Source organism: Lithobates pipiens, unplaced genomic scaffold (genome assembly GCF_037356315.1).
Source record: "Lithobates pipiens isolate NorthernLeopardFrog02 unplaced genomic scaffold, aLitPip1_a1.2 Scaffold_10, whole genome shotgun sequence".
In the NCBI taxonomy this organism is placed as follows: Eukaryota; Metazoa; Chordata; class Amphibia; order Anura; family Ranidae; genus Lithobates; species Lithobates pipiens.
Window position 1 is genome coordinate 82,266,429 of NW_027507686.1, and position 25,531 is coordinate 82,291,959.

The window sequence follows — 25,531 nt, forward strand, 5'->3', positions numbered from 1 at the left end:
CGTGTCCCATGGCCACGTGCTGATGACAATGCACCGCGTCCACGATCAGCACTGTTGTCTCTAGACACAGAGCCTGCTTGCCCTCTTTTATCGGCTCGCGCCTGTCTGCCTCTCCTTGCTGGCCTTCCAGACATGGTAATGGCCTGAAGGGAGTTGGGTAAAACAGCAGTGTAATGGAGTCACACAACACCCACTAACTCCTGCAGATGCCTTTATTATAGAACACCAGAGATAAAGGGGTATACTGTAATGGAGTCACACAACACCCACTAAGCCCTGCAGATGGCTCTATTAGAGAACAGCAATAAAGGGTAGATACAGGTGTATATTGTGCTGGAGGCACAAAAAACCCACTAACTCCTGCAGATGCCTTTTTTATAGAACACCAGAGATAAAGGGGTATATACAGATGTATACTGTGCTGGAGGCACACACAACTTCCAATAACTCCTGCAGATGGCAAGTGGGCTCAAATAGATAAGAGCTATGTAGGTGGATATAGCGGTGTGTACTGGGTACAGAGCACGCAGACAGCACGCACAAGCTCCTAACACTACTGACTGCAAGCTCTATTATAAAAGATAGATCACTAGCTATATAGGTGAGGTGAATATAGCGGTGTATACTGCGGTCAGGGCACACAGACAACAACCACTACACAACAGCAAGATCGAAAATCGGCCGAAAACGATCGGTGTGTACTGTGTTGAAGGTACACAGAACACCCACTAACTGCTTCAGACGCCAACACACTACACTAGGCCGCCGCGCTGGCGGCCTTATATAGTGTGGGGCGTGTACTACACAGCCTGAGCTATGATTGGCCACAGGCATCCTGCCTGTGGCCAATCATGGCTCTCCTCGCTGCTGGCGCTGTGATTGGCCAAGCATGCGGGGTCACAGTGCATGCTTGGCCAATCATGAGCCAGCAATGCACTGCGATGACGCAGTGCATTGTGGGCCGTGAGCGCCACACGAATTTGGCGCGAACGGCCCATAACGTTCGGAATTCGCCGAACGGGCGAACAGCCGATGTTCGAGTTGAACGTATGTTCGACTCGAACACAAAGCTCATCCCTATTGGCAACCTTCATATAACCTAGGGCATCTTTATGTAAAGCAACAATTCTTTTGTTCAGGTCCTCAGAGAGTTTTTTTGCCATGAGGTGCCATGTTGAACTTCCAGTGACCAGTATGAGAGAGTGAGAGTGATAACACCAAATGTAACACACCTGCTCCCCATTCCCACCTGAGACCTTGTAACACTAATGAGTCACATGACACTGGGTAGGGAAAATGGCTAATTGGGCCCAATTTGAACATTTTTACTTAGGGGTTTACTTACGTTTGTTGCCAGCGGTTTAGACATTAATGGCTATGTGTTGAGTTATTTTGAGGAGACAGCAGATTTACACTGTTATACAAGCTGTACACTCATTACTTTACATTGTAGCAAAGTGCCATTTCTTCAGTGTTGTCACATGAAAAACTAAATAAAATATTTACAAAAAATGCGAGGGGTGTACTCATTTTGGCAAGATACTGCAAATAAATGTGCCAAAAAAAAAAACATACATCATGTGAACTGAATATATGTGCAATAAAATATAATAAAGTGAAATTGCGCCACTCTGTGCCCAACAATAACTCAGTATAAATGAACATATACTTTTGTGCTTATCAAAGTCCTTCAATAAATATACACTTGTTGGAGAATTCATTGAAGAACTGCTTTAGCTGTGCACAGAGCTACATACTTTTTTGAGCAGCAGCTGGGAAAATTCAGCACCACATTATAGATATCAATAGAGCGGGTTGTATCTCATATATTCTTTAGGCTCGGTTCACACAGGGGCGACTTGTCCAGGTGACTTCGCCGCCTGACAAGTCGCCCCCGTTCTGTACTACGGAACCGTTCTAATAGGAGCGACTCGAGTCGCTCCGACTTAGAAAAAAGGTTCCTGTACTACTTTGGCGGCGACTTCGGGCGACTTGCATTGACTTCTATACAGAAGTCGTTTTGCAAGTCGCCGCTGAGGTCGCGGCAGGTCGCGGCGCTGCAAGTCGTGTGTGAACCGAGCCTTATACTTTTGTAAAATACTGTATATAATGTTTGGGGTTCTACGTAATTTTCTAGCAAAAAAAAAAATACAGATTTTTACATGTATCAGAGAAGTGTCAAAATAGGCCTGGTCTTCAAGTAGTTATTCAGTACAGCTCATTCGACAACACTATGCTTCATGACAAGACTAAAGCCTAATACACATGAGCCGCATGTTGGGCAGCATGAGCCAGTTCAATAGAAACCGGCTGACATTCGGCCTGTGCACTGTATAAAATATATTGTGCTGGGTCTACTCAAACAAATTGAGGTAACTAATTGCATCAGCTTTGTAAGTACTGTCAACTAAACTTATTTTTGTCTGATTCATTAGACTTTTCATGTTTTCAACTTTATTGTTTTAAGTAAAGCCAACTAAATTTTTTTCAGGTTATAGACCATAGGTTCAGGTAAAGCCAACTCAATTTTTACAGTTTCTAGAAAAGTTTAAGTTAGAAATACATACAATACATACATTAACTTATTTCAAGTATTTATATAGCACCATCAATTTATGCAGCGCTTTACATATTTATTCACATATTCATTTACATCAGTCCTTGTCCTCAAGAAACTTACAATCTAACCCTCATTCTAGGGCCACTTTACACAGGAGCCAATTGCCCCACCAGCATGTCTTTGGAGTGTGGGAGGAAACCTACACAGGCACAGGGTAAAACATGCAAACTCCAGGCAGGTAGTGTCGTTGGATTCAAACCAGTGATCCTTTTGCTGCTAGGTGAAAGATCTAACCACGACACCATTGCACTGCCATGGGACTTAGTTCCTTAGTTACTTAGTTAATTAATTTGTTTTAAGTAATATTAACTTGTTTTTTTAAAAGAGGAGGTCCGGCCTTTTTTTTTTTTTAAGTCAGCAACTACAAACACTGTAGCTGTTGACTTTGAATTAGGGCACTTACCTGTCCAGCGAGCCCGCGATGTTGGCCCCCCGACGCCGATTCGTCCATCGGAACGGGTGCCGGCACCACCATCCTATCTAAGGGAAACAGGCAGTGGAGCCTTGCGGCTTCACTGCCCGTTTCCTACTGTGCAAACGCAAGTCGCGCAGCGCTTTGTGAATGGCCCTGTTGTTTTATGGGATATACACATGTCCCAGAAGACAACGGGCCCGCTCACCGGAGAGGTGGAACTGAAGAAACAGCGCCGTGGAAAAGGAAGAGGCAGATTAGGAAGACTGCCTAGCAACAGGGGTTTCTGGTAAGTTAATATATATATATATATATATATATATATATATATATATATATATATATATTTCCTTACAGGCTCCATGGCAGCATATGTGTGGGTTAGCCCCGCCTCCATAATTACCCAATAGGACCTCTACTCCCATAAATCTTTGCTCCAAGCTGCTATCCGTGTTCCTTTTTTGTCCTCCTCCATAGGACAGATGTTTCCTATCTGAAGAGATCTTCACGATGATCAAGTCGGCCGACTATCAAGCTATTTTCCTCCGATAGGCCCTGTCTGTTAAGCATGGGTATGGAGTGTATGGCAGAGTAGCGCTGAAGGCTTGGTTTGTCCGAAGATAAGTGCGCACGGCTTATTACCTGCTATGTAAGGTGGCCATTATCTGCCCGGTGGATCGGTGGTGTGTGCTTGAACCTGTTCGGCCAGATGATCGTTGGTGGAGTGGTGAGCTGTAAAAATTCAGTTTTTCATGGCAGCAGTGTTTATGTGTTTTTTCTACCTGTGTCTTTTTCATATGCCAGCTGGTTCTTGTGCATAGGCGCTGACGCTTTTGCGTTCCAGCAGCCTTTCTCCTCCTGTTTTCCAGGTCTAGCGCTGCGTTCTGTGCATGCGCGGACCCCAAAGTGAGGCTTGGTTCCCGCGCATGCGCGTGGGCATCTCGCGTCTGACGTCGCTGATGACGTCATGAGCGCCATATTTAAACACAGTGAGAGCTGTCAGAACTTGGGAATGATTGCAGGAAATTCAGCGACTTCCCGGGGCCATTCTCTGGTTGGTGTAAGGTAGGTTATGATCTGCTCTGATGTATTGTTGCTCCTGTGTTTTGTGTGGCTGCTTATGAGGGTCTATTGTTACAGTCAGCGATCTTTAGTCATGGATGCCTCACTGCCTACTAGTGACCTGCCCGCTTGTAACAGGTATGTACATGGCTGGATTGCTGTGTATATGTGGAGTATTCTTTAGCATTTGATACCAGCTGGTCTGTGTCTTTCTCTCTCTTTTGTATATTTCCTTATAGCCCTTCTAGGTCTGAACTGCATTACAGTGCGCATAGTCGCAGTGGATCATCAAAATCGCACCACCGTAAATCATCGTCAAAGTCTGGTTACCATAGGTCTTCCAGATCTGAACAACGCAGTGGTCACTCGCACTTAAGTAGAGGACCAGATAATTCATGCTGGGGCTGTAAGATGCCCATCCCATCAGACAAATCGCTCTGTGATCATTGCTTTTCTAAAGTCGCTGATGAAAGAGATGGTGCGGATCAGCGCTTGGAATCTATGGTGAGAAGGGTGGTAAAGGAATCCCTGCAGCAGAGGGAAGCTCATCACTCTATGGAATCCCCTTCAGACCCATTATGTCCTTCAGGTGGTGAAGGGCTCTTACAAGAAACTGGGGAATCTTCTCAACCAAGCCACCACTCTGTTCTCTTGTCTGACAGCGATTCGGATCCAGAGGATCCAGGAGTAGGATTTGATTACGCTTTAGTACCTGCTCTAGTCAAGGCAGTGAAAGAAGCTTTAAAATGGGAAGAACCCACTACTTCCCCCCTCCCAAACAAAGAAAGTTTTTCAAACAACTCAAAAAGGAACGGCAATATTTTCCTTTCCTATCTGAATTGGGAGAAATCATTACTGAAAAGTGGAGCAAGATTGATAGGAAGAGCTCCATGCAATCAAAAGTGTCTAAACTGTACCCCTTTAAGGAGGATGATGTGAAGCACCTTGAATCAGCTCCTCTGGTAGACGCAGCACTTATGCGTTTAGTCAAATACGTGACTCTCCCTTTGGAAGACACGGTATCTTTCAAAGATCCGTTAGAGAGAAGAATTGACTCAGATCTAAAAAGAATTTATCTAACTTCAGGGATGGCCTGTAAAGCAACTTTGGCTTTAGCCGCAGTCTCAAAGGCTATTGAAACATGGGCCGACAATGTTGAGGAGTTCTTGAGAGGTATCTCGGTGAATACGGCTAAAGACTCTCCCATTCAGGAGATCAGAATGGCATCAGCCTTTTTGGGGGAGGCATCTATTGACATTACCCGCCTTCTGTCTCGGGCTATGTTGGCAGCAGTCTCGGCATGCCGTGCTTTGTGGCTCCATCCCTGGTTGGCGGATCCAACATCTAAGCAGGCATGGTGTCGTATACCATTTGAGGGAACCTCCTTATTTGGTAATAAACTAGATAGCGCCATATCCCGGGCCACGGGTGGGAGGTGTGGGTTCCTCCCTCAAGACAGACGTCTTCAAAACCAAAAACTTATTTTTCCAAGAAGGCAGACCTCGGAGAAGCGCGCAGTTATAGACCCGGCAGGGAGTTCTCTAGATCTTGGAGGTCCAGACAATCCTCCCTTAAGAAAACCTCAAAGGGGGGTTCTGCAGGTAACCAAGATTCTACTAAATCTTTTTGAAATTGGGCCTGCTCAAACATGTCAGGTGGGGGCTCGCCTTCTTCACTACCGACATGTTTGGGCGGCCTCAATTCAAGATTATTGGACCGTCAAGGCGGTTTCCTCGGGTCACAAGTGGACTTTCATCAACACTCCGAGGTTAAGGTTCGTTCCCACAACAATTCCAGGCTCAGAGGAAAAGAAACAGGTCCTATTGACCTACGTAAGTTGTTTACTGGATCAAGGAGCAGCCGTGCCCGCGCCGGAAAACAAACGTGGCGAAGGCATGTATTCCCCTCTGTTTATGGTTCAGAAAAGAAATGGCGCATGGAGGCCGGTGATAGATTTGACCCACCTCAATTCCTTCATTCGCAAGGAAAAGTTCAAGATGGAATCCCTTCTTACGATCCAACAGTCGGTGCATCTGGGGGATTGGTTAATCTCAATCGATTTGAAGGACGCATACTTTCACGTGCCAGTAGCAAGGGATTTCCAGCAGTTTCTCTGTTTCGCAGTTGGCGAGCAACACCTACATTTTACCTGTCTCCCATTCGGGTTGACAACATCTCCTCGGGTCTTCTCCAAGGTACTCCTAGCGATAGTAGCTCTTTTACGAGTCAAAGGAGTTTGTCTCCATCATTATCTAGACGATTTGCTCCTGTTATCTCAGGACAGAGATCAAATTCTGGAACACAAGAGTTTAGTCATCTCCACATCTGGTTCCAACTCAAGTTATTGTGTTTCTAGGGGCTCAGTTCGACACATTAAAAGGCACTATCTCCCTACCGGAGGAGAAAATCAGTGTGATCTGAGACAGGATTCACACGGCTCAGGAGTCGTCTCATCTTTCGGCTCTACAATGTTTAAAGGTGATTGGCACAATGACAGCCACCATTCCTATGGTGAAATGGGCCCAGTGGCACACTCGTCCCTTTCAGAAAGGGTTTCTGCAACAGTGGGACTCGTCCAGTCAAACACAATGCATACTCCTTACACCAGCGATGAGGATGTCTCTCCTCTGGTGGCTCCAAGGGAAGAATCTACGCAACCATCATTCGATAGTCCCCATTTCCTGGGTAATAGTAACTTCAGATGCCAGCAACAAAGGTTGGGGCGCTCATTGCCTTACGGAAGTAGCTCAAGGAAGGTGGTCGTTCCCGTCGCTGTGTGTGGTCTCCAACATCCTGGAGTTGAGAGCAGCCTTTCAAGCACTCCTAGCATTTCGCCATCTGGTGGCAGGGTCGTCAGTAATGTTAAGATTGGACAACACAACTGCGGTGGCCTATATAAAGAAACAAGGAGGGACTCGCAGTTGGTCTCTATTACGAGAAGTAGAACTGATAATAAGCTGGGCTCAGAAGAATGTGGTCAACATTTCTGCTGTATACATCCCAGGGGTCCAGAATGTTCAAGCAGATTTTCTGTCACGGGTCAGAATAGACAACGAGTGGTCCCTCCACAGGGATGTCTTAGAGTGGCTTCTGACTCTGGTAGTATCTCCAGAGGTCGATCTATTCGCTTCGCCATACAATCGCAAGATGCACAGATACTACTCGAGGTTCAGGGATCCTCAGGCGTTCGGGACAGATGCTCTTATGGATTGTTGGAAGTTCCAGAGAGCCTATGCCTTCCCTCCAGTTCCTGTAATCCTACAGTTTCTTCGGAGGCTCAGAGGGGAGAAGGTGGAGATCATTGCAATAATACCATTCTGGCCCAACAGGCCTTGGTTTCCTCTACTGTTGCTCCTCAGCTATCAGGATCCAGTTCCCCTGCCTCTCAGGCCAGATCTACTGTCCCAGGGCACACTATTACACCCGTGCCCATCCTGTCTACACCTCATGTCTTCTAGGTCAAATTCATATAATTCTCCAGCAGTTCAAGATATCTTGTCTTTCCTTCAGTCAGGGTTAGACTTGTCTCTGGCAGTTAGTTCTCTAAGAGTACAAGTTTCAGCCATTTCAGCCTTTACAGGAGTTTCGTGGGCGAATCATACCTTAATACAATTCTTTAAAGGAGCCATCAGGCTTAGGCCTCAAAAAAGGCCCAGGTTTCCCAAATGGGACCTTCCGTTAGTACTGGACTTTCTTTCTGATCTTGGAAGAAGTTTGGACGCTCCCCTGTCTTTAGGAGATCTCACTATCAAGACAGTGTTTTTGGTGGCAATAACTTCAGCCAAAAGAGTGTCGGAAATTAGGAATCTTGGGTCTGTGGAACCATTTCTAACCTTCTTTCCGGACAGAGTGGTCCTGATCCCTATGCTTGGGTCAAATCCAAAAGTTACATCAATATTTCCTGAAAATCAGGAGATTGTGCTACCTACGTTTAGAATGTCAGACAACCAAGAGATTCACCCCTTGGATGTTGGTCGCACCTTGAAGCAATATTTGGACGCTACAGCCTCGTTCAGACGAACAGACTCTTTTTGTCCTTCTCCATGGCAAAAATAAAGGGATGCGAGCATCAGTAAGATCAATCTCATCTTGGGTGGTCCAAACGATTCAAAGGGCATACAAGGCAAAGGGCATGGTTCCTCCTGAGGCAGTGACGGCTCATTCAACTCGGGGCATCTCGACCTCTTGGGCAGCAGTTCGACATGTCGCACCAGAAGTTATCTGTAGAGCAGCTTCCTGGTCTTCAATTAATACTTTTGTTTCCCATTATTGTGTGGAGCCAGCTGCGCTTTCTTCTGTTAATTTTGGTTTACAAGTATTGTCAGTAGACAATGAAAAATAAAATTCTAGTTTCTTTGCTCAACATTTTTAGCCCACCCGGGTGTGTTTGGCGAGTTATTTCCCACACGTATGCTGCCATGGAGCCTGTCAGGAAAATGGAAAATTTATATCAAATACTTACCGTAATTTTCCTTTCCTGATGGGCTTCATGGCAGCAGGAGTTCCCTCCCAAATGTTGGAGTAGGCTAGTTACGGAACACGGATAGCAGCTTGGAGCAAAGATTTATGGGAGTAGAGGTCCTATTGTGTAATTATGGAGGCGGGGCTAACCCACACGTATGCTGCCATGGAGCCCATCAGGAAAGGAAAATTACGGTAAGTATTTGATATAAATTTTCCATTATATATATATATATATATATATATATATATATATATATATATATATATATATATATATATATATATATATATATATATATATATATATATATTTTTTTTTTTTTTTTTTTTTTTATTAAGAATGTTAATGTATTTTTTTGTTTTAGGGTGGACCTCCACTTTAAGTTGGTAAAACTTATTTTCCAAATTCATTTGATATATGTTTAAAAGTTTTTATATAAAAATAATACAACATTATGGTTTAAAAAAAAAGAAAAAGAATACTGTCATGAAACAGGCTTTCAAAAAAAAATTAACATTTATTATTTATAAAGTGTTACAAATGTAATAATATTAAAGCAGCATCAAATGTAAATGTAAACATTTAAAAAAATAAATAAAAAAAAAGCCTCTTTCTCAGCTAACAAATATAACTGAAACACACACATGTAACAATCAGTAAAGAACATAGAACACAGAATGTATTAACTTTAAGCCTTTTAGGAAAGTAATTTGCACTTTAAAGTGTGAACTTTTGAAGATGGATTCCCCACATTTAGCTCTAAAAAGACCTTCTGAAAAACTTCAAAGGTATATTTTAGGTTTTCAGGGTAGCGCAGGCTAAAAAGCATTCAGTAAATGAGTCCCATAATCATTCTGAGAGTGCTCTATGAAACAATACACTATACCAATATGCTTGTTTTTCCTGCCAATGCAGCATAAATATGGTATATTTGTTTTTGAAATGTAATAACATGCAAAGTGGGTGGGGCTTTAAGTTACTTAATCTAACGTTGAATGTCCAATATCTCAAAGACCGAACGAACAGAAAGTTTGTTTTTGTGGTACAAATCAGCACAAACAAACTGTATAATTGTTTTTAAAATGTAATAACGTGGTGCAAAATGGGAGAGGTTTCATCAACTATAATGCGCAATATCTCTGAAACCAAACCAGCACATACGTTCGTTTTTGCCGGACAAATCGGCACAGATGCAGTGCAAACGAATGCTATGTTTGTTTTGAAATTTGAATAACATTGGGTGCAAAGTGGGCGGGGCTTGATGTTACATAATCTGAATTTGAATTCCAATATCTCGAAAACCGAACCGGCTGAAACATTCATTTTTGTGGCACAATCGTTTTTAAGCTTAACAGCTGGCGATCCCTCACCCTGCATCTTGGTTGCGTTCTGCCGCATGCAAAAAAAACACAAACTTTGCGTGTGCACAAGTGAGTTGTCTCAATAGGTGTGTACAACGGACGTATGTCCATTTATTATAAATATATTAATCAGCAAATAAAATGAACATTTTGGATGGTATGTTAAGCAGTATTTAAAGCATGTGAACGATAATTTGTTCAATGTTCACGCTTACCTTTCAATGGCATTGCATGGTTTGTAGTGACTTTGAAAAATTCTTGTCACTGGTGGCGCTCTTTTGTCCTGATGGGCCTCAAACGTATGGGAAATGCCGCCTTGTGCAGGTTTTCAAGGTTCCAAAAGACATCAAACTCTTTAACCACTTGCCAACCGGCTCCTGTACATATACGTCGGCACTTTGAAGAGGGATATCTCGGTAACGGCAGCAGCTGGTGCCACAACCAAAATATCCATCTTTTCAGGAGCCGGTCCTCTTTACGATAATGGGGGTTTCCGCGGCGGATTCGCCACAAGATCATCATTATCGGCCGCAGGAGAGGTGCCACCCCCCTCCTGCCACTCTCCCACGCCCTCCGCCACTTACCGGAGACGTTGGTAGCGGCAGAGGCGATCGGGTCCTTTCATGTCCTGGGTATGGAGACGAATGAGGCTAAGATGGCCCCCACCCATCTCCATACTATAGGAGGGCGGAAGCGATGTCAAAACGTCACTTCCGCCCATACCTCTTAAAGGAACATTTTTGTGTTGTCATTTTTTCAAACTACATTTTTTTTTTTTTTTTTGCATTTTAGTCCAAATATGAGATATGGCCTGTCATGCTTTTTTCTATTACAAGGGATGTTTACAGGAATAAAAGTGACCCGATTTTTTTTAAAACAGTGAAAAAATAAATAAAACAAATAAGAATTTTTTTTTTAAAGCGCCCCATTCCGACGAGCTCGGGCACAGAAGCGAACGCATACGTGAGTAGCGCCCGCATATGAAAACGGTGGTCAAACCACACATGTGAGGTATCACCGCGATTGGTAGAGCAAGAGCAATAATTCTAACCCTAGACCTCCTCTGTAGCGCAAAACATGCAAAAAATTTTTTTTTAAAGTCGCCTATGGAGATTTTTGAGGGTAAAAGTTTGACACCATTTCACGAGCGGGCGCAATTTTGAAGCGTGACATGTTGGGTATCAATTTATTTGGCGTAACATTATCTTTCACAATATGAAAAAAAAATGACTAAATTTTTTGTTGTCTTATTTTTTTATAAAAAAAAGTGCATGTTTTTTAAGTAAATGTAACTCATTAGAATATGGAAAGTCACATACCTTAAAAGTTTTGTCTAGATTACTCAATATTATACATTATTTTTGTAAATGTAGAAGGTGTGTTTTAAGAACTAATGAAAATTAAGTAAGGTACTTAAAATAACAAAGTAATTTAATTAACATTTATTTATATGTTGAAAATGATAAAAAAATGTATGTTAAAATTACAAGCCAACAGAATCATCTTTATCAGTGTGTGTATGGCAGCCGGTCCGATAGAAGCCGTTCAATCGGCTTCTTTTGAAGAGTCATGACCAAAAAAGGTCTGCTGACCTGCTGTCCCCCTGTCAGAACACAATACCACAGCAGGGGAGGTTGCTGTACTAACATTGGATTGTTAGTACAGTGGCTCTGACCTGTGATGTCAGGGTTTTTATTTTTTTCGTTCAACCTCTTTTGTACGAGGCTTAAGAGTGACCATACACTATACAGTCTGATTGTACAATCTCTTATAGATTTACCAAAACTATATAATTGGAGGACACACCTAAACTATCCCATGAATCTGTATCCAATCAGGCAAGATGGTAGCTCTAAACAAAATTGTACAATCAGATTGTATAGTGTATGGTGAGCTGAAGGGTCCATTCACACAGGCAACTAAGACACCCTGGTCATTTTAGTGGCAAGAATATGGGGATTCTTGTGTCTGGAATGACATCTATCTGTGACTGTTGGCATAACCAGCGATTACTGAGAGTGACTGTGGCTGAGCGCTGATAGATTGCACCCATCCATAATCATCTTTCCCTAACTGCAGGTAACTGCTGGATTGCGGTTAGTCTCAGATAGCTGCGGCCACCGTCAGCCTGTCATTGCATCGTCTGGGCTGAGTGACCACAGCTCTTTACACGCTTATGTCATTTCAGACGTAGGAATCCACAGATTTATGCTGCTGGAAGTCGCAGGGTATGCTAATCGCTCGTGTTAATAGACCCTAATTATCTGGGCTGGAAAGGGTGCAGTAGGCTCTTCTGCTTTGAAGTAAGGGAAACTGATTCTCACAGAAGAATATCTTCCAGGAATTCTTGAAATCATTTACCATTAGGCCATTGGAGGACTGAAAATACTCTCTATGGTAACAAACCCATGTATATAAGTAACAAAAACAAAATAAATCATGTAAACTATTTTCAATGCCTCTAGAGACCACACTAGATCATATGATATATGAAAGTTTGGTTACCATATGTTGGGTACTTGGCACAAGTTAGATTATGAGTTCTAGGCTTTTATTGCACCTCTTCTTTGTAGGCTCAGCCAAGAGCATGTAGGTCTCTGTAAAACACAGTTCAGTAAAAAGAATTGGACCCAATCTATGTACAGTATAATAAAAAATAATAAAAACATGACCTGAATGTGGGTAATGTGAAATAAGGTAAAGGGAATCTTTGATAATAAATAGATCTGAAGTGGAAAAGTGTTTTCATTGCTTTCGAAAGCACTTCTACCAGCTTCTATACAGTACAATATATACTGTGTGTGTGTGTATATATATATATATATATATATATATATATATATATATATATATATATATACACACATATACATACACACATACACATACATACGTACATACATACATATACACACACAGTATCTCACAAAAAATGAGTACATCCCTCACATTTTTTAAATATTTTATTATATCTTTTCATGTGACAACACTGGAGACATTACACTTTGCTACAATGTAAAGTAGTGAGTGTACAGCTTGTATAAGGCCCCTTTCACACATGCTGATGGTATGTCCGTATTTCATCCATCCGTTTGCGGATGAAATACGGACATCCATTCATCCCTATGGGATAGCGGGTGTCTGCGGATGAACATCCGCAGACACCCGCTATTGTCCGCCTCCGCAAATGTCCGATTCTGCAGACGGAGGAAAATCCTATTTTTCTGTCCGTCTGCAGAGCGGATCGGATGAACACGGACACACGGTCCGTGCTCGTCCGATCCCCATAGAGGAGAGCGGAGAGCTGACAGGGCGGTCCCCGCACAGTGTGCGGAGACCGCCCTGTCCGCAGCCGGCTCAGCGGGGACAACGGAGCGATCCCCGCTGAGCGAGCGGATCATCACGGGGCGGATCATTACTGATCCGCCCCGTGTGAAGGAGGCCTAACAGTGTAAATTTGCTGTCCTCTCAAAATAACCCAACCACAAATGTCCAAACTGGGCCCAAAGTGTCAATATTTTGTGTGGCTGGTTCGGGTCGGAGGGGCGGAGCGCCATGACGTAGGAGCGGCCGCACGCCGGATCTCCTGAGTGCCTCGCTCCGTCTCCCTCTCCTCCGCTCTCGATGCTGGGCTGCGTTCAGCGCCATTGGCCCACGGAGAGCTCCAGCAGTGCCGCGCTGTTTTAAACTCGGCTCCGGCGGTCCCCGAGAGCCTCTCGAGTTAGCTTGCAGGCGCAGTCCGGACGAACGCTAGGACGAACGCTGATAGCCAGCCTTTTGTTTGGGGCAGTGAATCGGTGGAAGGTCTGACAGATGCCTATCCTGCAGCGAGGGAGATCCCCTAATCAGAAGACAGATGAATCTGGAACCTGGTGCTAGGAAAGGTGCTGTGGATCCGTGGTGCTGCGTATGTGCCTGGTGGCGTCCTGCGGTTGGTCTATGATGGTGGAATTGCGGTAAGACAAGCACACAGACGGGGGTAGGGGCAACCCAAAGCTGGAAGTGGCTAAGGATAGTATACAGGACAGTATACCCGATAAGAAGGTGCATATCTCTCGATCATAGTCTGGGCATACCTGTGTCTACCCCCCCCCCCCTCCCATTGGGAATAAGAAGGTGGTTCCTGAATGTTTTCGGATGTGCCTGAAATTGCACCCTGAAGGATAGTATCTCTCCCGTATGCTCCAATCCGGCTGTGGCCAGGCTGTGGGTGGAGGCGGAGGGGAGAGGGGAAGGAGATGAGAAGTGGAAAAGTAACAATTTGTCTGCCGCTGGAACCTGTTCTATCTGCTAATCCCTCCCCGCCTCTTTTTCTCCTGTGGTTTTAAATATAAAATCCAAGTGGATATGTATTTTTGTGGTCAAAGGAGGAAGGCTGTGCGACTGTGAACAATAGGTATCGGAAGCTCCTTGATTTTTGGTTATCTGACGCAAGCGATACCTTGGCAGGAAAAACCTTTCTAAAGAGAGGAAGGAGGAAAGAAAAAAAAAAGAAAGGAAAAACTTCTCCCTGGTTGCTTGAATGTTTCGTTTGCTACCACTTAATAGTCAAAGGACTGGACATACTTGATATAAATTTTCTTTTTTTTCTGGTGCCCTTTTTTTTTTTTTGGTGTCAGAGTGGGATAATTCATCTTCAATATAAAATGAATTCAGTGTCACAGCTGTAATGATATCAATAATTAATAGTCCTGCGCTGTTTATGCTTTTGCACTATAGGTGAACTGTTTGTGATATACGTTATTGTTTGGTTAGCGATTTACCTGTGATGCGGTGAGCAGTTGAATTGGGTCCCACTCTGCTCTTTTTTCCTTTTTTTTTTTTTTTTTTTTTTTTTAACTGGGCCTTACTGTGAGTGGTTCCAGACCCCTTGAGATTTCTAGGGGTTCGGCTGGGAGGTATCTTGGATTAGGGGGGAAGGAGCAAAGAGAAACCCCTAGGGACTGATATATAAGGTGAGGGGGGTTTTGGTTTCACCAAAATGAGGGGTAAGGCAGGTAAAGTAAATAAGACGATTACCCCGGCTACAAGTCCGGTTGGAATCCAAAAATAGCTGGCTGCAATTTCCAGTATTAGAGAGGATGAAGGGTCGGGTAGCCCCAGAACAGAAAAACTAACTCGTGTGGGCCCTAGTAGGCAGAAGGGGGAAGAAGGTAGGGGGGTAAAAAATCCCGCCATAAAGTTAAGTGAGCCTAAAAAAAAAAGCGTAGTAAGCCCGCAGAAGGAAGAGGTAGCTCAGAATAATCTTCGGGGGGAAGTAGAGATGGGTAATAGAGAGGCAGAAGAAGCGGTTCTAGACAGCCATAAAGAGACCCCCCAGCCCCCACAAATTGGGGAGATGCTTTCTGAGATGTTCTCAAGAATGGAGATCTCCTTAAGGGCGGACATAGCAACAATAAGAAGTGATATAGGTTTGGTCTTGGGGAGAGTGGAGGAGATAGAAAATAGAGTGGAAACTCAAGAGTGTAAGATGGAAGGAATATTAGAGCAGATAACAGCCCTCCGGAGTTCAAATAGAATAATTAGATATAAGTTGGAGGACCTAGAAAATAGAAGCAGAAGGAAGAATATACGGATAAAAGGTCTCCCTGAGACACATAGTGGGTCCGCCCTTGAGGAGATAGCCCAACAGATTTTTAGTCCTCTACTGGACAAAGAAAACTCAGCCCCATTGAAAATTGATAGAATACACAGAATAACCCGTCCCCGGGGGATTAGAACAGAAGCACCTCGAGACGTTATAGTGAGATTTCATAATTTTGCAGATAAAATGCAAGTCATGAATAGAGGGAGAACACAGTCTGGGGTGGTCTATGAGGGGACGGAACTGCAGATTTACCCTGATTTAGCAGGTGAGACACTGGGTAGAAGGAGATGCCTAAAACCACTCACTGAATTATTGAGAGCAGCGGACATCCCATATCAATGGGGATTTCCTGCATGCCTCATAGGGAAGAAAGAGGGACGATCTGCAGTTCTACGTTTCCCTGAAGACCTCCCAGAATTTTGTGAGCAGCTAAACATACACCCCCTCCCGAAGATAGAATGGGGAGATGAGGATGTACTGGGGGGCGAGGGGAATAGTACCCAGGGGAGGAAATGGCAGAGTCAACCAAATAGACGGAGCCGAAAATAGATTATGGGATTTAAGGTGAATTAATAGGCCATGCTGAGAGCAGGGGAGCGTGGGGGAGGGGAGATGGGGGGAGGGGAGGAGGGAAGGTGTGGGGGGGCTTCGGGCGGATAAGGGTCTGAGCCCCAGGGATACTATGGGGGTGAGGCGAACACAAAGATCGGCCCACCATTGCCATAGGCTTAACGGGAAGGGGGATGTCCTACCCAGTCTTACGAGACGTTTCGTTATAGGACAGGGGGGGAGGGGGAGGGAGGGAGGGAGAGGGAGGGGCAGGGTTTTTGGTTGTTTTCTGGGACTCTCACTCGGTCCCCCCAAGGGGTTAGCGGGGATGGGCACCACTGGATCCACTAGACGCTCAAAAAGGAAAGGTAAACGTGGGGGAAAGGAAAGGAAAAAAAAAAAAAAAGAGGGGGAACTACCCCGGGGTAGAGAGGTATGGTAGTTCTTAATGTTATCACTTATAATGTTAGGGGGTTAAATTCCAAAAGGAAAAGATATAGGATAAATGATGAACTGCAATATATGGATGCAAATGTAGTATGCCTGCAAGAGACGCATATAACATGTACTTCTGGGATTAGACTGAATTCGATTAGTTTTCCGTTGTGGTTTTATGGGGATTCCCCATTCCCCTTTTCGAGAGGGGTTGCGATAGGCTTTAGTAGAACGATGAAATTTGTTCTAGATGAGCGGCTGGTGGATCCGGAGGGTCGATACCTGTGTTTAAAGGGCACACTGTTTAATCTTAAATGTACATTTGTTTGTATCTATGCCCCAAATAAGAATACGGGAAGATTTCTGAAGAAAGTATTGAATAAAATAGAAGATTTTAAAGAAGGGAAACGAATCTTGGCAGGGGATTTCAATTGGAGTATGAACCCTAAAATAGACTCTACAGGGGTGGGCCCCAGGATTTCTGAACATAAACAGAGAACGCTTTTAAGGGCGCTGACTACATATCAGTTATATGATACCTACCTGGAGAACACTGCATTCAAGGGACAGGGATTATACATATTTCTCCTCGGTCCATGGTTCCTTTTCCCGAATAGACTATATTTTTTTGGAACACTCATTTCTAAGAGCGCTCAGGAAGGCGGAAATAAAGATAAGAACAGTGTCAGATCATGCACCCGTGCTGATCCAGCTTGAGATCGGGGGGGACCGTGGACCGATGGGAAATTGGAGATTGAATGAATCTCTAATACAGGATAAAGAGACAGTAGAAAGGATTGAGTATGAGATTGTACAATTTTTTAGTTTGAATGATATCCCGGGAACCTCTAGCCCTGTATTATGGGAAGCGCATAAGGCAGTTGTTAGAGGGGTATTAATAGGGATTGGCGCAGGGAAAAAGAGAGAGAGGGAGAGGAAGAAAACCCTATTGTACGAAGAAATTCAGAGACTGGAACAGATGGGGCGACCAGGGGGGATTCGGGATTCCCAAGATTTAATAACAAAAAGACGAGAGTTAGATGATTGCTTGGAGCAGGATAGGAGAATGGCCTACCATACTTTGGGAAGAGAAAGGTACCAATGGGGGAATAAATCAGGTAAATGGTTGGCTAGGAGGGTGAAGGAAAAGAAAAATAGAACTTTCATCCCAAAAGTAAGGAATGCCGAGGGGGACCTACAAAATATGCCAGATGATATTGTGAATACATTTTTCACATATTATCGGGGCCTGCACAATATCGAGCAACAGGATAAGGCAGAGGATCGAGCTAGGGTGGAGATAAAGGATTATTTAAATCAGATAAATATCCCTAGAGCCAAGCAGTTAGAAATGGAAGCACTAGAAGCTCCAATAACAAAGGCGGAGGTTGAGCGGGCGATTAAAAATACAGCTAAGGGAGGCTGCCCGGGGCCTGATGGTTTCCCGATCTCCTACTATAAGCAATTCCAAAAACAGCTAGTCCCAAAATTATGCGACTATTTTAATGCAGTAGGGAGGGGCGAAAAATTTCGCGAAGAAACACTCTTGACACATGTGGTCCTGATCTTGAAAGAGGGAAAGGACCCAACGGCAGTAGAAAGCTATAGGCCAATTTCCTTACTAAATTCAGATATTAAACTGTTTGCAAAAATCATCGCTGAAAGATTAGGACCGCATGTGCCAGAGTGGATACGGCAGGATCAGGTTGGATTTATTGAAGGGAGAGAAGGTCGGGATAACACACTAAAGACCATTATGCTATCCCAAGAAGCTGTTAGAAGGGGGACCCCCACGGTACTCATGTCAATTGATGCGGAAAAGGCATTTGACAGGGTGGGGTGGGGGTTCCTGTTTGAAGTCCTAGAAAGGTATGGATTGAAGGAGCGGATAAGAGGCTGGATAGAAGCCCTATATACCCACCCCAAAGCTAAAATAAGAGTAAATGGGACCCTGTCCTGTCCCCTTGAGCTGTTCAACGGGACAAGACAGGGCTGCCCGTTGTCCCCAATATTATTTATATTATCGCTTGAACCCCTGCTGTTGAACATTAGGTCGAACCGAAACATCCAAGGGATATGGGCTGCTGAGAGGGAGTTCAAGGTTGCAGCATTTGCGGACGACCTCTTGCTTTATATCACCAACCCCGGGTCTTCCATACCAGCGATAATGGAAGAATTATTAAATTATGGGAAGGTCTCTAATTTTAAGGTTAACATATCTAAATCTGAAATCTTGAATTTAAATTTGCCCATAATTGAGCAGAGTATCCTTCAATCCAAACTCCCCTTTAGATGGTGTGGGAGGGAATTGGCATATTTGGGAATAAGATTGACTTCGGAGATGAGTAATCTCTTTGAGGCCAACTATATTCCCATACTAAATAAAATTAAACAACATTTGGAAAGGTGTCAACATAAAGCCCTATCATGGACAGGGAGAATAAACGTAGTCAAAATGTTCATTTTGCCAATTTTCACCTATACATGCCAAATGATCCCAATAGTTTTACCACAGGTCTATCTAAATAAATTAAAAATCTTGATTAATAGATTTATATGGAAAAAAAAAACGGCGAGGGTGGCACGGAATTCCCTGATAAGAAGTAAAGAGAGGGGTGGCCTGGCAATGCCGGATCTCCAAAAATATTATGAGGCTATAGCAATTTCACGAATACCAGATTGGATACATAATAAAAAGGGAAAGGATTGGTTTGAATTAGAAATTAAGTTAAGTAGCAGGGAATTAGGGGAAATAGTATGGATCCCTGCAAAGCACAGAGAATTAGGTCTTAGCACAAACACACTCACAAAAAATTAATTTCAGATATGGGACATAATAAATAAGCGATATAACTGGGAACACAACTCACCATTAATGCCACTATTGGACACGAAATTTTTTATCCCAGGTCAAGAGGAATATTTATATTATAGTAGGTGGGTTAAGAAAGACAATATTAAATTACAGGAGGTGATGGAAGGTAATAGGATGTGCACATATGAGGAAATTATAGGGAAATGGGGTCACAAACCATTAGATAAATGGAGATATTATCAATTATATTATTTTATTCACTCTTTATCACAGCCATTACGGGGTAAGGAACAACTCAGACCATTGGAGAAGCTATTAGTGAACCGTCACTGCCTAGAAAAAAGGATCTCAAAACTTTATAAAATCCTAATAGAAAGAGTAGAGCAAAATTATCCCCCCTATCTAGAAAAATGGGAAAGTGAAATCGGGTCTTTAAGGGAAGACTATCATAGAAATAGGATAATAAGACGAACCTATTCAGTGGCCGTAGATTCACAGACTCGAGAGATGTCATATAAACTTTTAACAAGATGGTACATAACCCCACAACAAGGAAATAAAATACTGTATTTGCTGGCCTATAAGACTACCTTTTACACTTAAAAAAAATGCCCAAAAATCGGGGGTCGTCTTATACGCCGGGTATACAGGTATACAATGCTGCCCGATGGATGTCAGCCCCCAAATGTCTGCTAATACTGTATGTGGCTGCAGCTACAAACAGTATACGCCGTTGAGCCAATCCCAGCGAGCGATGTATTCTATTAAGAGAGAGAGAGAGACAAGGGCTGACGATGCTACAGCCTCTGCCAATCCAAGCAGGAGTTGTATTCATTAAAATAATACACCGCTCACCATACTTCCCTGGGTAAATCCATTCACTGATCTCCTACTACTATACATCCTGCTGTTTGCCTTTGAGGTCCCAGGCACCCAAGAGGGACAGGTAAATCTGGGACATATGACAGGGGGGTTATTAAATGCATTTTGGTAGACAATTCCCATAGAATGTAACCCAAAAGTGGTATAGGTTTGGTTAGTGAAAAATTCTACTTTCCAGTGTTGTGGCATTCAATAGATCTGTTTGTGCTATTATTGTTTGATTTACTTTATGACATAACACAGCAAGGCGGATGAGAAGTTGGCATTCTTGCTTTGTATTTTTTAATCGTTCTAATGTTTTTTTTAAATGGTGTTGCCTCAGAAGGGGGGTAGTCTTATACCACGAGTATTGCCCAAAACCTATGTTTTCACTTGAAAAATAGGGGGTCGTCTTATACGCCCAGTCGTCTTATACGCCGGCAAATACGGTATGTAGCGCGACCCCTCGGTCATGCTGGAGAGGCTGCTTGGGGGTGGGGTCATTCGCTCATATATGGTGGTTGTGTCCTAAGATACAGACATTTTGGGATAAAGTAATTGAATTTATTTTTGAAATAACAGGGGAAAGGATTAGAAGGGATCCGTGGGCTTGTTTATTTCATGATATAGATAAAGGAGAGAGAGAGTACGGGGATTCCTTGATTCCCTGTTTATTGAACGCTGCCAAATCATTGATACCGCTAAGATGGAAAAGATCTGACCCTCCCTCGATGAGGGAATGGGCGGAAAGATTAGAAAGGATACGAATTATCGAAGAGTCAATGTATAAACTGGATAATATGGAGGAAAGGTATCAGAATAAATGGCGTCTCTGGGTGTTATTTGTTAAAACTGAAAATTATTTGAAGATGGTGGAGTGCTAGTTGAAAGGATCCCCATGGAGGAGGATCGAGTGAGAGAGGGGTGGGTAGGGGGGGGGGGAGGGTGGCTAAAGGGAGATAATTATTTTTTATAAGAAATGATGTTGTATCTAGGATCATGTGAAATGGCCTACATAGGAATTATAGCTGTTTGTAATCTTATGAAAATTTCAAAAATAAAGAAATAATTAAAAAAAAATATTTTGTGTGGCTACCTTTATTTTCCAGCACTGCCCTAACCCTCTTGGGCATGGAGTTTACCAGAGCTTCACAGGTTGCCACTGGAGTCCTCTTCCACTCCTCCATGATGACATCACGTAGCTGATGGATGTTAGAGACCCTGTGCTCCTCCACCTTCCGTTTTGAGGATGCCCCACAGATGCTCAATAGGGTTCAGGTCTGGAGACATGCTTGGCCAGTCCATCACATTTACCCTCCGCTTCTTTAGCAAGGCAGTGGTCATCTTGGAGGTGTGTTTGGGGTCGTTATGTTGGAATCCTGCCCTGCAGCCTAGTCTCCGAAGGGTGGGGATCATGCTCTGCTTCAGTATGTCACAGTACGTGTTGGCATTCATGGTTCCCTCAATGAACTGTAGCTCCCTAGTGCTGGCAGCACTTATGCAGCCCCAGACCATGACACTCCCACAGTCATTCTTGACTGTAGGCAAGACGCACTTGTCTTTCTACTGCTCACCTGGTTGTCGCCACACACGCTTGATACCATCGGAACCAAATACGTTTATTTTGGTCTCATCAGACCACAGGACATGGTTCCAATAATCCATGACCTTAGTCTGCTTGTTTTAAGCAAACCGTGGGCTTTCTTGTGCTTCATCTTTAGAAGAGGTTTCCTTCTGGGATGACAACAATGCAGAACCAATTTGATGCAGTGTGCGGCGTATGTTCTGAGCACTGAAAGGCTGACCCCCCCCCCCCACCTCTTCAACCTCCGCAGCAACACTGGCAGCACTCATACATCTATTTCCCAAAGACAACCTCAGGAAATGATGTTGAGCACTTGTACTCAACATCTTTGGTCAACCATGGCGAGACTTGTTCTGAGTGGAACCTGTCCTGTTAAACCGCTGTATGGTCTTGGCCACCGTGCTGTAGCTCAGTTTCAGGGTCTTGACAATGTTCTTCTAGCCTGAGTCATCTTTATGTAGAACAACAATACTTTTTTTCAGATCCTCAGAGAGTTCTTTGCCACGTGGTACAATGTTGAACTTCCAGTGACCAGTATGAGAGAGTGAGCAATAACATCAAATTTAACACACCTGCTCCCCTTTAACACCTGAGACCTTGTAACATTAACAAGTCACATGACACAGGGGAGGTAAAATGGCTAATGGGGCCCAATTTGGATATTTTCATTTAGGGGTGTGCTCACTTTTGTTGGCAGCGGTTTAGACATGAATGGCTGTGTGTTGAGTTATTTTGAGGGGACAGCAAATTTACACTGTTATAAAAAATGTACACTCACTACATTACATTGTAGCAAAGTGTAATTTCTTCAGTGTTGTCACATGAAAAGATATACAAAAATGTTTACAAAAATGTGAGGGGTGTACTTTTGGTGCTTTTGTGAGATACTGTATATATACCATTTAACTGGTTAACTGATCCTATCTAGTTAATGGAGGAACAGAATGCTGTTGGAAGAAACTAACACCTCTTTGAGCTGTATAATTGAGGGTGACGACTGATGGTTTCATTTCCTAACCTATGAACTTTATGTATTTGTATGGGACACAGAGGTCTATAAAGAAAAAGAGCATAAGTGCCCGCGCTATAGTATATGCCAATAATAATAATTAATAAATAATTAATAAATGAATTAAAACAACGAGCTGCTGCTAATGTGTAAGGTAAAAAAAAAAAAAAAATAGTGATAGAAAATTATTATACTCAGCGCTGCTCCAAAATATACAGATAAATATATACAATTAGGCCTGATTCACACCGATGCATTTTTAGTGCTTTTTGCATTTTGCAGATTTGCACTACTATGTTCCATAGGGAACCATGTTAAATGGACTGTAGTGCAAATCTGCAAAAAGCACTAAAAATGCATCGGTGTGAATCCAGCCTTAAAGTGCTGTGCAAATATATAAAGTGCAATCAAATAATAATAAAGTCCTTCAGTGCAAATAAATGTGTTGTGTATGTGAAGCTGAGCTTCAGGCTGAATTGTAATGGAGACCTGGCCATAGATGTGGATTCAAGATCTTGGAAAGAGACACCCTTAGGCCCCTTTCACACTGGGGCGGGAGCGGCGTCAGCGGTAAAGTGGCGATATTTTTAGCGCCGCTTTCCCGTTGTTTTTCGCCAGAGTGGCTGCAGTGGCGCTTTGTGGGCGGTTTTAACCCTTTTTCAGCCGCTAGCGGGGGTTAAAACTGCCCCGCTAGTGGCCGAAAAAGGTTTAAAACCTCCCGCAAAGCACCGCTGCAGCGGCGCTTTGCCGGCAGTATAGCCACGCAGCCCCATTGATTTCAATGGGTAGGAGCAGTAAAGGAGTGGTGAATACACCGCTCCTTCACCACTCCAAAGATGCTGCTAGCAGGATTTTTTTCACTTTTTTCCAGCGCACCACGCTTTCAAAATATTTTTTTTCCCAGATGCTATACATGCGCTATTTTTAGCTCTGTAGTGCCTGAAAAACACCCCAGTATGAAAGGGGCCTAACCATTGATGTAGGACAGAGACCTAGCAATTTTTTTGAAAACTGACAATTTTTTATTGATTTAAAAAATAAAAAAAAAGGAATTTCCAACATAAGATACAGGAAAATACACTTTGTAGTATTGAAAGACTTCTGGCATATAATCAACAAACATTTTGGGCAAAAGCATAGTTTGATGCAAGCGTGCACAGCTTACAACCTAGACCTTGCAATTTTAAAGCTTACTGTTGGTGAGTGGGGACCCAGGAGTGGCACATGCATCCTCACAAGCAGAAGTGAACACGTTTATTTGCACTGAAGGACTTTATTATTATTTGATTGCACTTTATATATTTGCACAGCACTTTAATTGTATATATTTATCTGTATATTTTGGAGCAGCGCTGAGTATAATAATTGTGTATCACATAGAGGTCTATGTCTTAAACAATTTGCATGTGTGAACATATCAACAGTTTGCACAAGCTCCACCAATATTCACAGTCATTTTCTTAATAGGTATATTGCCTAGCCCTAGGATCATTGCCGCCATCTAGTGGCAATAATGTGGGATTTTTTTCCGGAAATACCTCTAGCAAAAAATGTGGTTAAGGAACATTTTTTTAGTGCAGATTTTATTTACATGGTTTATCCCTATGATTAAAGCTAATATAGTAAAACACATCAAAGCATTAGGTCCTTGTGTATAATACAACTTAATACATGTTGGAAGAATGTCTCTACACTCAGGGCTGGATTAAGAATATCATGAGCCTGGTGCTGAGGATTTTGGTGGGGCTTTTTATTTAAAAAAAAATATGCAAACAATTTTTTGTTATAACAAATTAAATTTAATCAAGAGAGGGAGGATGAGAGAGGGGTGAGGGGTAAGGTAGGGAGGATGAGAGAGAGAGGGGGTGATTAGAGATAGAGAGGATGTGCATGAACATGCGTAGTAGTGACAGCAACGCAGCCCGGCCAATGCAAGTGACCGAAGGCACAGAAGCCGGAAGGAAGACCGGGTGAAGATGGAAGCGCCTGGGACCCGCTGGATTGATCCCAGTGCAGCGCTGGAAGGCTCAGTCTGACAGAAAAGTGTACCCTAATGTGCTAATATGCTGTGCATACTAGTACATTATAGCAAAACCTACCTCAGGACCTCTAAAAAGTAGTAATGGGATTTATTTACTAAAGGCAAATCCACTTTGCACTACAAATGTAGTTGGAAGTGCAGTCGTTGTAGATCTATAGCGGGCATGCAAGGAAAATAAAAACAGCATTTTTGTTTGTACATAATTAGATGATAGAAATCAGCAGAGTTTCACCTCATTTCAGATCTTCCCCTCAGATCTGCAGTGACTGCACTTCCAAGTGCACTTCCAATGCACTTACAGTGCACTTGTAGTGCAAAGTGTATTTGCCTTTAGTAAATCAACCCCACTGTTAGTGAAGTTTACTACCACTTTAATATCACAGGATCCCAGGAGCCTCTCATGGGGCAACCTACTGACCTGGTGGTCCTTGCCCTCTTCATTAAAATCAGTGCTCCCGAAAAAGCTGCCATTTTAGGCATAGACCCATGTCCCCTGGGGCAGGAGCCAGGTCCCCAAACCCTTTTTAGGACAATAGCTTGCATATTAGCCATTAAAATTAGCACTTTTTATTTTGAAAGTTCAATGGGGTTCTAAAGTTCGCATGAATTTTCGGTCCGTTCGAAAGTTCTGGTGTGAACCGAACCGGCGGGTGTTTGGCTCATCCCTACTAAATACCTTGGAATGTCTAATTTCCAAAAAGGGGTCATTTGGGGGGTATTTGTACATCC